This window comes from Plodia interpunctella, chromosome 4, assembly GCF_027563975.2.
Source record: "Plodia interpunctella isolate USDA-ARS_2022_Savannah chromosome 4, ilPloInte3.2, whole genome shotgun sequence".
Taxonomy (NCBI): Eukaryota; Metazoa; Arthropoda; class Insecta; order Lepidoptera; family Pyralidae; genus Plodia; species Plodia interpunctella.
In genome coordinates this window covers 9,436,173-9,452,423 of record NC_071297.1, presented here as the reverse complement: position 1 = coordinate 9,452,423, position 16,251 = coordinate 9,436,173, and the positions used below count along the sequence as shown (strand labels likewise).

General features: G+C 32.6%; 1 protein-coding gene across 4 annotated transcripts in view; it reads right to left on the bottom strand.

Annotated features, from left to right (window-relative positions):
• The window catches only part of LOC128669198 (hemicentin-1-like), a 162,715-nt gene extending 148,869 nt beyond the window's left edge, over window positions 1-13,846 (bottom strand). For 2 of the 4 annotated variants that reach the window (XM_053743820.2, XM_053743821.2), the window contains exon 1: window positions 13,786-13,846. The gene's annotated coding sequence lies outside the window, so the exon portion shown is untranslated. Of the gene's footprint in view, window positions 1-739; window positions 942-13,785 lie in introns of those variants that run through there. The other 2 variants (XM_053743819.2, XM_064435922.1) reach the window with 2 other exon arrangements.
• Window positions 13,847-16,251: the final 2,405 nt, after the last annotated feature.

The following is a 16,251-nucleotide window of genomic DNA, read 5'->3' as shown; positions in this document are numbered from 1 at the left end:
TAAGACATCGATTTTTTTATACAACGCAAAATTATTTTACAAAATTATTTTGATGGAATAATGCTGGAATTTTTTGTTAACGGTTTTATAGTTTTGAAAAATTCAGAACTAAAATTTGATTAAATAAAATAAACATTCCATTTAAAATATTTGATAAAATGTAACATTATTTAAACGGTGTCATTCGTTTTTCTTTTTAAATTGATACCATACTGTATGTATATAAATACATACAGTATGGTATATGGTATATTCATTACAAACAACTGAATACCTTATAATGTTGTATACTATGTGTGTGACTATGTGTATCATAGTCATTTACATACTACGGATAACTGAGAGGATGTGTTATATGGTAAACTTTTCATGAATTATATATCACTAGTCAAGCATTCACTAGTCAAGTTAAACTCTTTCCGAATGTTTTAAGAAAATATTCAATATAAATTGAAAAATCTATTATAGAATAAAAATAATACTAGTTAACTACTAAATTATATTAAGTTAATTTATTTTAACAGTCATTGAAACCAAATTAAATTAAAATTTACTTAACGATTGTATTTACGATACTACAATTTGTTTTGTATAATGACAACATAAACAAAGCCGTAAAGGCAATAATAATCTAAATAGTCATAAATATTTTATCGACAATTTGGCTCATCGTAACCACATTTTTATTTCGCCTCAACATTAAACACTTAACAGAAAAAATGCCACTCTGAAAACTCACCAAAAACTCAGCGAAACTTTGCGCATTCATATCAAAACACATTATACACACAACCACACTTAAAAGTCTAAGTCGCGTTCCACATTACCCATTCATGGTTAGCGTAAACGTTACGATTCGCTTTTCAATGTCGTGTATTTTTTAGGTTAACCGTGCGCGTTTCGGCAGTCCGTGCGCTCTCTACGAGACCTGCGTTCGCACTACATAAGGGCGTAACTTTGCCCTCATCCATTGCGCTTGCGCGAAACAAAGTGACTCTTTCGCTTTAGCAACTTACTCGTCGGTTAATTAATATATCAACTTTTCTCCCCCCGCATTACTGTCTCCTTTAATAAAATATTTGTAGAAGTATACGCAAAGTTATTGACGATCAAGTAATAATGAATTAATCATTTGATAGCACCTTTACCTTAGGGTGAGCACCAGTCTACTTTGACGTTAACTTTAACCCGAGCGCAGATGACGTTTAGACAAAATGGCGTACTTTGCTTTTATCTACGCAAGTTAAGTTCATGTCAAAGTTGACTGTTGCAACCCACGCTTAGCTGAGTAATAGCCCTGCTAATGACTTCCGAAATTGAATTCATTTAATAGTAACATTAAGCGTATAAAATATGAAGTAAAGATGCTCAGCGTAACATAATATTAATTGTCTCAGGCAGACGATTCAATTTTCTCAGAGCGTCATATAATATTTGCTTATTATGAATAAATATTAAGTCCCACTGGAAATCAAGTAATTTCGCTGAATGTTACGAATTATTTGTTGATGCTTTTACTCTTTGCTATGCAATAGTTAATTATAACATGTTTAGGTTAATTGTTTTGTTTCATTAATAAATGATAAACAATACATAACCTTTAAATATTTGCTTTAAATAATATTAATAAATGAAACAAAGTTATATACGTGTTTGGAATCATCTTATTTCCCTTGATCCGAAAATATTCTCTAAAAAAATAATATCAGATGCGTATTTTATGCATATGGTGGCAGTATAGTTCATCAACAGATCGTGTGATACCTCTGGTGTTGCAGGCTCCGGTAACCACTTGCCATCAGGGCCGCATGCCTGTTAAATAGTATGTAAAAAAAACTCATTTTATGATTGGCAATCTAATAACAATACCTATACCAAGCGTTGATCTTTCAAAGCTTCCAATTTTTTTAATGTCATTTCTGTAGCTGTTGTTGTCTCTATACAACACGTCAGGACAGGAAAAAGTTCATTGGTAAAAATAAATAGTAAGAAATTAAGATTAACAGGATGATTCATAGTCTGAGCATAGCTACCAGCTGACTGCAGAGTCAAGAGTTCAATTGACAACGATGATGCATGATGCGACCATCGCCCCAGTTAACCGAAGGAATTTGTTACGTATGAATGCAACTTTTTTTGAAGTGAAAACTTGTTTAGAGGCGTTGTGCACTTTTTGTAATGGTTAAAAAATGTTTAACTCACGTCAGGACATATAACCCAGATCGAAAATTCGTAAGACGTCAAAAGTACACAACGTTAATATTCAAGTTTTCACTTCTGCCGCCACTCCCAGAGTGCAAAACATTTTTTTTTTTTTTTGTGTTTATTCGACACACCGTCATCATGAAATGTCGTAAACTTTACATACTTTATTTATTATTAAACTATCGATTCCCCCGCGGCTCGATCTGACGCGATCCTATTGTTATTCAATTGTTTTTATTATATCCATGATGGAAGGGTTACAAGTTTATTTGTTAGACAAATTAAAAAAACTTCGACTTTCAATATTAATTTCGCTACAACTTTTGAACGGCTGATCCGGTTCTTATGAATAACATTCGGGATAAAATTATCTATGACACAGAAAAAAAACTAAATGAAAATTGATTCAGACGGACACGTTAAACTTATAACACCCCTCTTTTTACGTCGAGGTTTAAAAAGCAATATTATATGTTACTAAAATCTGTATTTGTTTGGATTGGTTGCACAAATTTGATAACATGGGTAACGTAGTAGCGAAACAGACGTGAATTAAACCGGTTAAGTACAAATAGGTTTGTAAAAATCTAGCTCAGGGTGTCTAATAGATTTTACTTTAATGATAAGCGGAGATAACTGAAAGCCAAATAGTAAATCTACTTACTATTGAATAAGATGTAAATTAAGTTACTCTTGGAGCTAGGCAAGGAGCCAAGATTGTAATTCAATTAAAACATGTCCCTTGTGTTAGTAATAGATTCCATAAGCCTATTAGGGAAATGCAATTAGGGATAAGGAAAGTGAATAAAATGCAAATAAGTAGGCTAGAGAGAAAGATCTGTGGGCTCAGACGATTAATGCCTGAGGAAGAAACTAGATTAGAGAGAGAGAGAGAGATCACTATAAAACTATTTAATCTTTATTTAAAATGGTTATCACGATGCTTCTGTTTGCTTTCCTCTGATCTGTTTCTAACAGAAGGAGAAGTTAATAAGGTTTTGTTGCTACTCGATTGTTATTGTTTGTTGTTTTTTTTTCATATCAGGGCGTTAGTATTATGTAAAATTTCAATGTAAAATTGGAACAGATATGTGATATGTATGTAATATTTCATTAATGATTTGATTTAATATATTTCACTCTAATACTCCAGTGAGTATTAGAGTGAAATATATTAAATCAAATATTTTATCCAAAAACATAAAGATTTTATCCAAATACAGTTATTTGGATTAGAACCGGCTTGATACCATCAGAGAGAATATGTATCAAATTGCGTGCCAATATACCGTCAAACAAGAAGTGTAAAAATAAATTTAGGAGTCTGAGTGTAAATTATGTTTATAAAGAACACAAATTAAGAAATTTAACATATAATGTACTCGGAAAGAAATTTGTAGATTTGAAATAATACACAGCATGCTTTACTTTAAATGTTGTGCACATTTGTAAAGCTGTGATCGTGTTTAATATTAGCAAAGGGACGAGTGAAACAAAAGTCTGTTTGCTGAGTGTCTTGTGCTGCTTGCTGAGTGTCTTGTGCTGCTTGCTGAGTGTCTTGTGCTGCTTGCTGAGTGTCTTGTGCTGCTTGCTGAGTGTCTTGTGCTGCTTGCTGAGTGTCTTGTGCTGCTTGCTGAGTGTCTTGTGCTGCTTGCTGAGTGTCTTGTGCTGCTTGCTGAGTGTCTTGTGCTGCTTGCTGAGTGTCTTGTGCTGCTTGCTGAGTGTCTTGTGCTGCTTGCTGAGTGTCTTGTGCTGCTTGCTGAGTGTCTTGTGCTACTTGCTTACTGAGTGGCACAGCACTTACACCTATATAGGTAAGAGATTATATCCCAACTAATATTATAAATGCGAAAGTAAGTTTATTTGTTACCTACCTCTTCACGGGTTATCTACTCAACCATCTTGAAATTTCACATAATAATGAAGAATATGGAGAAGGACATAGCGTATCTTTCATTCCGGAAAAAGCTATTGTTCCCGTGGGATTTGCGAAAAACCTGTATTCTATTATAGGTGGCGCTAATTAATAGATGGCGCTGAATGCTAATAAAATAAACTTTGCAATAAAAACACTAGATGGCGCTGTGCGTATTTTAAATGCGCTATGGATATTATATTTCAACTATCCCCATCCCATTTTAATAACAAAAAAAAACTGTTCCCAAGAGAATTTAAACGGGCGAAGCCGCGGGTAAATAGCTAGTTTTATGGCTCTTAAATACGAAGACTGCTAAAGAATGTTGTGTCGTTCACTTCTAGTTCCTATTACATATTGACTACGCTGATGTCACACACTCAGACCCTTCTCAAAAACTTTTAAATAAATTAGAAGGTTTACAAAATGTTTGCAGCATGTATATTTTCGACCACCGCAAATTTGATCAAACAACTGAGTTTCGGGATCAATTAAATTGGCTTACTATTAGAGCCAGGCGTAATTTTGTGTAGGTATTCTATATGTTCTCTTTGTATTTCTATATCTTTTATTTGTATTTGTATTCTTTTTAATCCTTCGCATCGTAATTAACTTCGTGATTTTTTTACTTTTCGCGACACTGAATTCCGTTTTCGCTCCTAATTATAATTTTCTTCTTTCCATACCTGCTCACTCTTCCCATTCTTCCTCTAAATCCTTTTCTGTCAAAGCATCTCTTCTCTGAAACGCTATTCACTTCTGTTGACGCTTTTAAAAATCGTATTACGAAATCTTTTTCCGTATCCTGATTTTCAATTTCTGTCTTCCTTTCTGTCAGAACAGATATAAATAGCTGTTCTGTCGGGCTTTATATTCAGTTTCATATACATTTATATAATATGTTATCATGTTATTTGCAAATATTAAATATTTCTAATTTATTTCTGTTATTGTGTCTGTCTTTTAACTGTTTACACCGCCGCCGCTACCCTCTGTTTTAAGCATAATTTTTTTCGCTCACCGGTTGACTGGAAGAGATCCCTATATGTTCGTCGTTGCCTTTAACTTAATCTTCAATTTCTGTACTGTTTTCAAATGAACAAATGTTTATTGATGATGTGCCTAATAATAAACGAAGAGGACTTAGCCGCAGTGACTATAAAAATTGAGAAAAATTTTACAAGAAATTGTATACACTAAAGAACAATGGCTTCTTCAGAATGGGTATTATATATTAATGCGCTTTGGCGCCGGCTGGCTGCTCGGCCGTGCGTGGTTGTGTCAATAGTGTTATGCAATTAGGTCAGTGATAATGACATCAAACGGGGTTACTGCGGGGCTAAAACTTTTTAGAGAGTGTCATTGGGGTATAATTACTGTCGCGGCTGCCTTTGAGAACCTTTTTGAATTAAGAATCGCATTTAATTTTAGAATTTTTTGTCGGAATCCTGGAATAGAACGCGTAACTACAAATTAACGTTTTTACGTATTTATTTTAAGCCATGGAATTAGTAGGCACTTCGTTCTAAGCTATACTATTATGCTAATTACTGTGTCATGTCAGTTTTGTGAATGTTAAATAAAAAAAAATTAAAAAAGAGACAAAATTAATGAATCGAGTCGCATTCCTGTCATCGAAGGACTGGATGTGTTGTTTAACAACGGGACAAAAATAATTTATATAATCTGTATGATAAAACAGAATCTGAATCTGTATGATAATTTATATAATCGAAATGATTAAAAACTAGGAAGCTAGCTTATCACCATTATTATGTAATTTAAGAGCGAGGCTCTCTCTATAGCTAATTGCTTCATTCTTGATACGACACGACGCTCACTTTTAATTCTATTTAGCTGAAACTCAATAATATGAAAATAAAATATCTGTAACTTTATATGAAGCAAAAGTATACTTTCCTGGATTAATAAATCGGACATTTAAATAATATTTATTTATTCACACGCACAATACGAATATTACAAGATATTATTTTTTATACAATATAAATATAATCTTTTCTGAGTTTTACCGTGCATCGAAATATCCCACATCGGTTTCAACATTAGATACAACTAAAAGCTGGCTGGGTCGCAGCCAGTAGCACCAATCAACTTTGACGCCGTTTTGTCTTAACGTCGTTGGCGTGCACGTTAAAGTCACGTCAAAGTGACTGGTGCACTCGTTCTACATTATTATAAAAGCATAAACTATAGTTCTAAAAAAAATGTACTAGCATATCATTTTATTTCCGAATCATTATATACCTAGCTGTCATGTAGACAGCGCTTCTCGCGTCAAAACTTTTTCTGTCATATTTTATACAACAAACAAACTCAAATTATCATAAGTATGTTTAAACAAGTACCTGGTTAAAATTGAGTATCTTCATACAATCTCGTCATTAATAAACCAAATATTTAATTACCTAATTGCGTACGTTCCGTTCCGTAATTCACATGAGAATAAGTCACATAATTATTTAATTAATCAAATTTAAAGTTAACAACGAATCACAGAATCATTTAAAATTGAAGCTTTTGGAGAGAATATGCTAAATATTTTATATATAGATTTATTGCGCAAAATTATAGAAATATATAAGTATACAATTATTTCTTTACCATTCAACCTCTTAAATAAATAGTATGACAGATTACACATATTTTGTGAATACACATATTTTGGGATAAAAATATATGTGCTAGAATAATTTATTCACATAAAATACCTACAACACTAAATTACATACAAACTGTAGACAACATTTCATCAAAACCCAGTAGTTTTTACGATTTTACGAGATCGAGAAACTACTGCAAAGTCTTTTTTACCTGATCGTGCTAACGTTTCATTCTTGTCTGTGACGCCCCGAAACGCAGAATTCGATAGTTGAGGATTTTGTACGACTAACTTGCATAAAGACGTTACAATCATTCCTCACATTTCAATAAATTTCGCATTCATATATACAGTAACGGAATATACCAGCCGTAGGTAAACTCTTGTACGTAGAATAATTCAATATTCACAATGCCTAATGTGAAATCAATAATTTTACACACCGAACTGTGTATTGATATAATGCCATAGCTACATACTGGCCCATTGCCACAGATTATGTATAAGTAACACATCTAGATGTGTCATTTGGTTGTCATAATTTAAATCGGCTTGAATCAGTTGCAGCCAGTCAGAAAAAAAACTATCTATCAATGGAATAAGGGTATTGTTAGACTATTCACACTAAATTGCGTATATAGAGGAGGTAAAATTCGAATGTTGCTCAATAGAACTTTTTGGACTGAGAAAAAAAAAAAAATTAACAAATCAATTGATCGAATGACAGTGAAAATTATATTTGAAAAGTTTCTAATAACATTACCAAAAATATTATAGTACCTAGGTATGTCGCCATTTTTATCATGATTGTCATTAAGTGAAATGATTGTGAAAAACATTTTGAAAGTTTATACTTAATGACATAACAAAGCAATATAGAATGTCACCAAAACGCCGAGTCACGGCATCCCCAAGGCACCGCACCCGTATGGTGACAAATTACGAATAATTAATTTTTATTAGCCATAATACACTAATGCAGTTACTGACGTGTATTATAAATTAGTATAGGAAATAATGATTATGTTCTAAAGACCACAAAAATAATTTACAATTTAAATCTATTCTATTTTATTTTTTTATGGATGGCAAAGTAGATAACTAGCTTTGGGACACCATAAGCTAATAAAAAAAAACTTTTTTAATTTCATACGTATATTTATCCCACTGCTGGGTCTTCTTTTATAAAAATACTACCAGCATCTCGGGGCTTCGCTCCCGTGGGAATTTCGGGGTAAAAAGTGCTCTATGAGTCATTCCAGGATATATTCTACTTGTGTACCAAATTTCATATCAACGACTGGTGCATATTTCCAAGCCCAAACAAAGAGCAACAAATTTTAATGTATCTTTTTTCTATAGTTAACTAGCTTTTGCTTGCGACTTCGCCCGCGTGAAAAGTTCCTTGGAATATTTCACACCCCTTTTGAATGGGTTGAGGGTTAATTTTTAGAAAAATATGAAACATATATTCATTAATTTGTTGTAAACAACTAAAATCCAAATTTTCTAGTCACTAACTTCAACGGTGTAGAACTTTCATATAAAAGTTTTTCACCCCTTTAACCCCCTTCGGGTGGAATTTCCAAAAATCCTGTCTTTGAGCTCACTTATACTCCCCAGGGAACCTACATACCAAATTTCAGTCTGTCTGTCTGTCAGTCAGTCAGTTACTCAGTAATGCAAGAGTTTTATATATATATAGATTATGCCGGCTGCACTGCACTCTATCGGTGAACTCGGATAGACGCCGACGTACGTACAGTGCGTAATTTGTCACCGAAAGGAAAAAACCAGCAACGTTGAAACCGCCAAGTTCAGAAAAAATTTTGCCGATAGTGAATATTCGACAGTAGAAGTAAACAGCAATGATACACGGCAAGAAGAAGAAGAAGAAAATTAGAACTATCCATTTTTTTTTCGTCGGGAGTTACTAGGACGTCTAAAAACAAAAATTTCTTTATTACTAATCTGAAAGTTGAATGAATTCTATTTTTTAGTCATCTAAATAATTTATGTCTAAACGCACATAGCGAAAAATATCTAAAATAATTGATAAATTTTCTCTTTCAATTTTTTTTTAAACTTAGTTACAAAAAAGGTAATTCTTATTTAAGAAAGTAATCTAATGTTTAAGTTATCCCCTGTCTAACTTATCAAATGGTCAAAGTCGTCTGATAGCTTCAGGGGAATAAAGTTACACTAATTTACATATATTAGATACCTTTCTCTTTCAAGAAAGTTTACGAAAGATGTATTCCTTTTGCAACCGTGAATGCGCGCTCTAGAGGAAATGAAAATTTAATTTAATTAAATTTCAACTTGTATCCTTTAGCTGCGAACTAAGAGCGCCGTTTCTGGTAATATTCTCTAATGAATTTGGATCTCGTGATGTGAAAAGACTGCAATTTTAAATGGCGTATCTGGATTCGCAATTAGGCATTTCTTAAGTTCCCATTTTGAAGAGAAATATTTGATTTATTATTTTAAGCGAGAGCTATATAACCAAAAGTATTTTTTTAATTTAGTCTGTGGTGTCCCACTGCTGAACAAAGGCCTACTGTTTACTTCGCCATCCATTCCTGTCTGTTGTGTAACTCCTTTAGTTCTTATCCATCGCATCTTCGTTCTTCCTTCTTCGTCGTCATAAATTACAACATTGAATTCATAAAGATTCTTGTCGATGCAAATTGTTGTCGAAAGCATAATTTATGTCTATAACTCCTATTGAAGTAGAAATAAATTGTAAATATGTACCACATTGATAATGAAATTCTCTGAATGTGATTAAAAGTTTAATAGAATATAAATTTATTCTGTAAATCTTTATTTATCTGAGAGAATAGTGGTAACGTCCGGTCGTCGGGTCGTTTTTTATGCACTTTCAAATGTCAGGTATGTAATACCTGTAATGTTAGCTACAAATAGAAGCCACCAAACAAACAGCGCAGCTACTAACACAAGGAGAATAAATTCAACAAAGTTCCAATGTTCGCACCGTAGGGTGATTACAGTGTTACAGTGGCATAAAGTTGGATCGGCTCATTCGGCGAAACATTGCTCTTTAAGTAAAATTTAACGAAGTACTTGTGCGGAGCGGTAATTTTAAATTAAACTGTTAGATCAACTCGCGGTTTGTAGTGATAAATGAGGCCTTGCTTCGCTGTTATTCTTGGTGGTATAGTCGTCTGGCGCTGAGTATATAAGAACCGAGCCAAATATACTGTATAATATATATTTTGTGTTAACTATGAGTGAAAAGCGAGAAGCAATGTTTGAAATTTTTTATATTTAATTTTTCCTTCCAAATCTCAATCGCAAATTACAAATTTAAACATCACATTTGTGTTGTTTAAGTTTTATTATGATATTTAATTTCCTTACGATGAGATGCGAAACTCTATCTTTCTTGCTGTTTGTCTGTCAAACTTTTACAGCTAAACCGCTGGGCTGATTTTGATGAAATTTGGTAAAGAATCTTGGGCTGTACTGTGGGCACTACAGCTAATTATTATATTATAATATGAATTACATACGAATTTAGTTTTTGCCTACTGGCCTTTTTCTGAATAATCGAGACACAATCTCGATTATTCGCAATCGAGTAATTAAACATTTAGGGTGAGTTGCATCAATCAACTTTGACGTTGACTATAAGCTGTTTACTTCGTGTTTATCTGCTTAAAGTTAAAGTCAAAATTGACAGCCGCACCTCAATATTCTTTAATATTCCATTCAAAAACTCAAAGTACTCGTAACCAACTGGGTATTCTCAATAATTTTTGAAATCTAGAAAATTCCAACATTTTTATAACTTTCAGCTGGCTCGAAGTTTGTGACATTTCTTACAAAAGTTCCCGAGCTAGATTACTAGTTACGACTCCGGCCACCGTAAGTTGTAGTTCGTTTGACTTCTACAAACATGCTTTTTGAAATTGGGTTAACTTACTTTGTGCAACTCATTGCATCCTTCAAGAGACAAACGTTATTATGCCCTGCCTTGTTCAACAACTACTTTCTACTTGAATATTTTCCCTTTTTTTTTCTGAGTAATATACCTTTTTAGAAATATTATACTTTATATGGCAGGCAAGGAAAGTTGTACACATTTATATAATACTTATAATAAATGCGAAGGTTCGTGAGGATGTATGTGTGTATGTTTGTTACTCTCTCACGCCAAATTTACTGGACTGATTGTTTAGAAGAAACCTGAATAACCCTAATACACGGGTAGAATATAACCTGGAATAACATAGGGCACTTTTTGTTCTGAATTTCCCACGGGAGCGAAGTCCCGGGGCGCAGCTAGATCATAATAACATTTGTAATTTCTTTGCATGTATTTTTTACATGAAATTCCTCTGAGTAATATCGTTGAAAAGGAATAACTTTTAATCAAAATAAGCAATTGAGCTAAATTTTAATAAAAATAAATAAGAGAATGGGTAAACACCGTACTTAATTCAAAATTTAACTGATATTGCTCCACGAGGAAATATCCTAATGATTACTAATTTTTTATGCAAATGTTTTTGTAGCCAAACGTACAGTTCTACGTTTACCTTTTTTGCTTAATTTATTGAGGAAAAGGAAAAATTTGATACACAAGAAACCTTTTAATAATTCCGTTTACATTCAAATTTTCTTTTTACGTATAAAATTATTAATTAGAAAGAAAACAACACAAAACGCCGAAACGTGTTTATGGAATCCAAACTTTTTGTCTGAAAATTTTAATTTTATAGGTAGTTACATTTTTATAGTAGGTATATCACATATATTCTGTAGTACCTACAATATGATAGTACGTATGCATACTCTACATTGATATAAGGATATTCAAGTGGAAACCCTTAATTTTCTATTTAATAAAATAATTTATAACAGTAATATATTAGGAAACGATGCAGTAATAAAAAATTATAATATACTTAATTATTTATTTACTTCTCACACTTCAGTTTAACTTTAGGATTGGATGGAAGCCATCTAAAATTAGACTTTATTCTCTTGAGCATAAAATAAAATCTCCATCTTCGAATCTTTTTTGCTCAGGCTCTCGACATCTCTTGTTGATGTCAAATGTTTTAGATGAGAAAGGTAAAATCCGTCCTTATCTTAATAAATTTAATCTACAGTTCCATTAGTACTACAAGACTTTTTATTATGTTAGCAATATAACATATTTGTATTCAGATATATGCTTAAAGTTTCGCCATCACGATCTATAAGGTAAATTTTCTTAACAAATTACGTTTCCTTCAAACTTCTCACCGTGAAACATTAAGGAATTGATTTCTATACTTTTGTGAGAAAGAGACAAAGAACCTCAAAACATTAAAGAAATTAATTTGGGCGATTACTAAACTCTGATTGATGTGACCGAACTTTGTAATTTTCTTCTCATAGATTTATAAATGTCTAGATATCGCATGTGCACAAAATTTTATGACAACAAGCAAATATAATGGCGAAATAGGAAAAGTAAGAGCTTACAATACGTAGATAGGTAGTATAAGTATTACGTAATATAGTTAACTAGCTTTTGCCCACAACTTCGTATGAGAGTAACAATCCGTTTCCCGTGGGAATTTCAGAAAATCCTTATCTTGGTGCACCACCTATGCTGTATATAAATAGAAAAGTTAAAATTTGGTGTGTAGGTTCCTAAACCTACACACCAAATTTCAACTTTTCTACTTTCTACTTTTCAGTCACTCAGTAACGCAAGAGTTTTATATATGTTGATTGATTGATCGATAAGTACATTTCGTAATCATTCGCTACTTTAACTAATTAGTCGTATCAAGACGTGAAGGAGATGGCTTTGGAGAAAGAACAATGGAAGGAACTCCACCGACAAGAACCTCGCTCTTAAATTACATGATGATTTTATTTCGCGTCTTTAATTAATTATTAAGGTATCTATATTGAAATTGCTAAACAAAAATGATAAAGTATCAAACGCGCACATTCCTTTTCATACGTTTCGTTACGATAGACGTGATATTAGAGATATAAAAATATGTGTTTCCATTTAAAACCTACATTGTTTACGTTTTGTAATAAAACGCGAAATTTTAAAATGAATTAACAAGCCATCGAAGTGGCGCGGTTCTGGCAATATATTTAGCAACCAATAGAACGTTGATTTGCCATCGACACGCAAAGAAGAAGAAGAAGAAAATTAATGCGAGCGAAGCGAGCGAGATCTAACATTCTACTTGGGGCAAAATTACATTTTTTGTATGTATGTATGTTGTTTGTAACGCTATAACTTTAGAACTGTGACTCCGACTTTGATGAAATTTCAAATGTATGTAGGATTTGTCAATACAATTTTAAATTCGTGGGGCAATAAAATCGATGGAGCCATTTTTGAAATATTAACAATTTTGTAATAAAAATATTGTGTCTACGTTCGCGGCGAACGACTTGAAAACGAAAACTGATGAATGCTGACTTTATAAAAATTTACCTTCACTCTGATTACATGTTTAATGGTATTTTTCTATCATCATAAGTCTATGTAGCCCCTGATTCGATTTCTACGAGCGAATTATGTAAACACGTGAATGAATATAGAATATTAATCCAAAATTAATCAAATAAGTAGCTAAATCTTCTTCTCTCTTGACTTATGGAACGGTATATTAACTGCTTTCATTGAACTCTGTCACTTGCCACTATTATGATGTTTTAATAAATGCATAAATAATAAAACGGCTTTAAATCGCATCTTTTATTTTACTGAGCGACAAAAGCACGTATTAGACTGTCAACATTTTCAAAATAAAAAGAAATATATAATTGGCGTCCCGACAAAAATTCTAAAAAAAATGTTTTGGCTTCTATTAGTCCCATAAAGACACACATAATTATTTGTCTTTAATATCTCGTATGTACGTAAAAATGCCACGTAAGTGGCCCACTTATAGATTTATTATTATGTAAAGATTAAAATTAAACAGATGTTTAAATTCTACAAATTTTTCGTCTCATTAATATTTTTTTATATTAAACAGTTTGAAACACTCACCTGCTTACTAAACACTTGCACATGAACTCACTCACTACACCATTAACATAAGACCAAGCACTGACTATTGTTGCATTACGGTAGAAAACTTAATACCCCTCTCGACCAATTAGGGATAATTGCGTTGACCTAAGCTAACCCCGGCTGATCTAATTCGGGATGTGATGTGACTGGTTACGAGTATGGAATGAAGTGAGACTTTAGAAAATATAATTAGTTCTATTAATATATTCCTTTCTTTCCTATCGAGTGTGTTTGCTAAAGCTGGTATCAGATTTTAAAGACGTCTAGGTACCTGACATAACTTTTAGGATTACCGACATCTTGTACAAGTAGTCGCTAACACACTAGTGAACTAAAGAGTGGTTCTCACGAGCGTTTCGACCGCTGCGGCCGCGGTTCGTTACAATTTTTCAAGAATTAGTTTTACTACATATCTGACTTTAAAATAATTAATCTGCACTAATAGTAATATCAATTTTGTAAATGACTAGCTTCGCTGTCGTGGGAATATCGGAATAAAAAGTACTCTATATTATATACGCGTGATTAAGTATTGTAAAAACAAATAAAAATGCGCGTTACTGTATCTCCGGTCTTCGGCTTTGTCACTTAAGTAAACTATTAATATATAATTTGACAAACCACACGTTTATATATACACTTATTTATTTATATTGATACACCTACTACTATATTTATCTTTCAATCCATCCAGAAGGTTTGTCAACAACCAACAAGTTACTAATAAAATATAAAAGTTAATTACCAGTCTGTACATAATGCTGTATATTTATACCAGTTTGATAAGTAAATTTTGAATAAATTAATCAAAATTAACCGTCAATAGCACTCGGTCCGCAATACAATCAACACTAAACTCCAATTATCTATTACAAAACAGATTGTTAGCTGTAGAAAATGAAATCACCTTTGGCGGTAAGTATTTGCTGTTTGTGGCATGGCGTGATCACACCAACGTCAATTAAAGTCGGCAAAACACTCATTAAGGGTTTAATTGCTTCCCTCATATTGTTTTCCTGCGTAAGCAAATGATATATAGTTCCTTGAATATGGTATCATGTTTTAAGCTTGAAATGTGGCTTTTGTAGGCTCCGAGGGTAAATAGATAATCAATGACATTTACAAAAAAAAATCTTAATTTTGTACACTGTACTGATTTTCCGTTGAATAAAATAGAAACAGTTCAGACTTGTCATATTTTCCTGGTTCCAACTTGGCTGTGACGCCACAAAGCCGCTTAAGTCCGTTAAAAAATAATTCTAAAAATTTTAAAGATTCGGTTGTGGTATTACGCCCAGTCATCTGCCTGTTGTTGCCTCTTAGCGCCTAGTTTTAGTTAGTAGCTTTCCCACACGTCGCCTCTTTCGATTTCTACGGGGTAGGATGTAGAGTGGAACAATTCCGGCGGGAAATACACGTCACACGTATTTTGCATAACCTTAAGTAGGTTATTTAGAAATTTAGGGTGGTAATTTAGAACAAAAAAGTAATTTAAAAACATTTTGAAATATTTTTACTTAATTTGTTTCGCGTGGCATAGATTCTTCAGAACACGCGACGTTACGAAAACAATTCAAATAGCTGAAACACTATTGAAAATAATTAGTTTTCAGTAGTTGATCACGTAATAAAAGTTATGTTTGAGTTAGACTGCTCTCAATCGAGAATCACCTTCCAGAATATTCCAGATTAACAGACGTGTCTGTAAAGTTTGCTTATTAAAATTTGTTATAGGTATAATAATTCGCATCAGCAACAAAATTTATTTTAAGTTTAATAGAGATACAAAAAAGACTTCAAATATTTCTTTAAAAAAATATATATATAGTATCAAAATTATGCACAATAAAGCACATAAAATACGCAACAACAAAATTTAATATGAAAACTTTTCAGACAGATTTAGCAGCGAGTTCATAAATATATATAACGTTCGATATGTGTGTCTGTGTGTATGTGTTATAAAGAGAAAAGATTTGAATTTTTAAACTCCAAAACTACTGGGCCGATTTTTATGAAATTAGGCACAGAGATAGACGAAAACTTCAGGTGTGACATAGGCTACTTTTTTATTTTGGTTTTACCAAGCGAAGCCGGGACGGGCTTCGCTCGCTAAAAGTGTGAAATAAAGCAATTTATTAATTTATTTTCAATATTTTTTAATGAAAAGCCAAAGCGTCTAAGGATAAAGTGTTCCTTCTTTGCTCAACGGAGCGGAATATCGTAAAGAAAAGAGTGTAAATAAAATTTAATCAGTGGAAGTACACATCGACAATGACCGACGATGGCGATGCAGCAAAACAATTCCAATTTATCCGAGAAAGCAGCTAATTGCACAAATTCTCTAATTAAAATTAACTGCTACAGGCTTATTGGGGCTACAGTCATAGTTATCTGAATCGAATTCACTCTATTTTTTAATTATACAAGAAAATAGTGAAA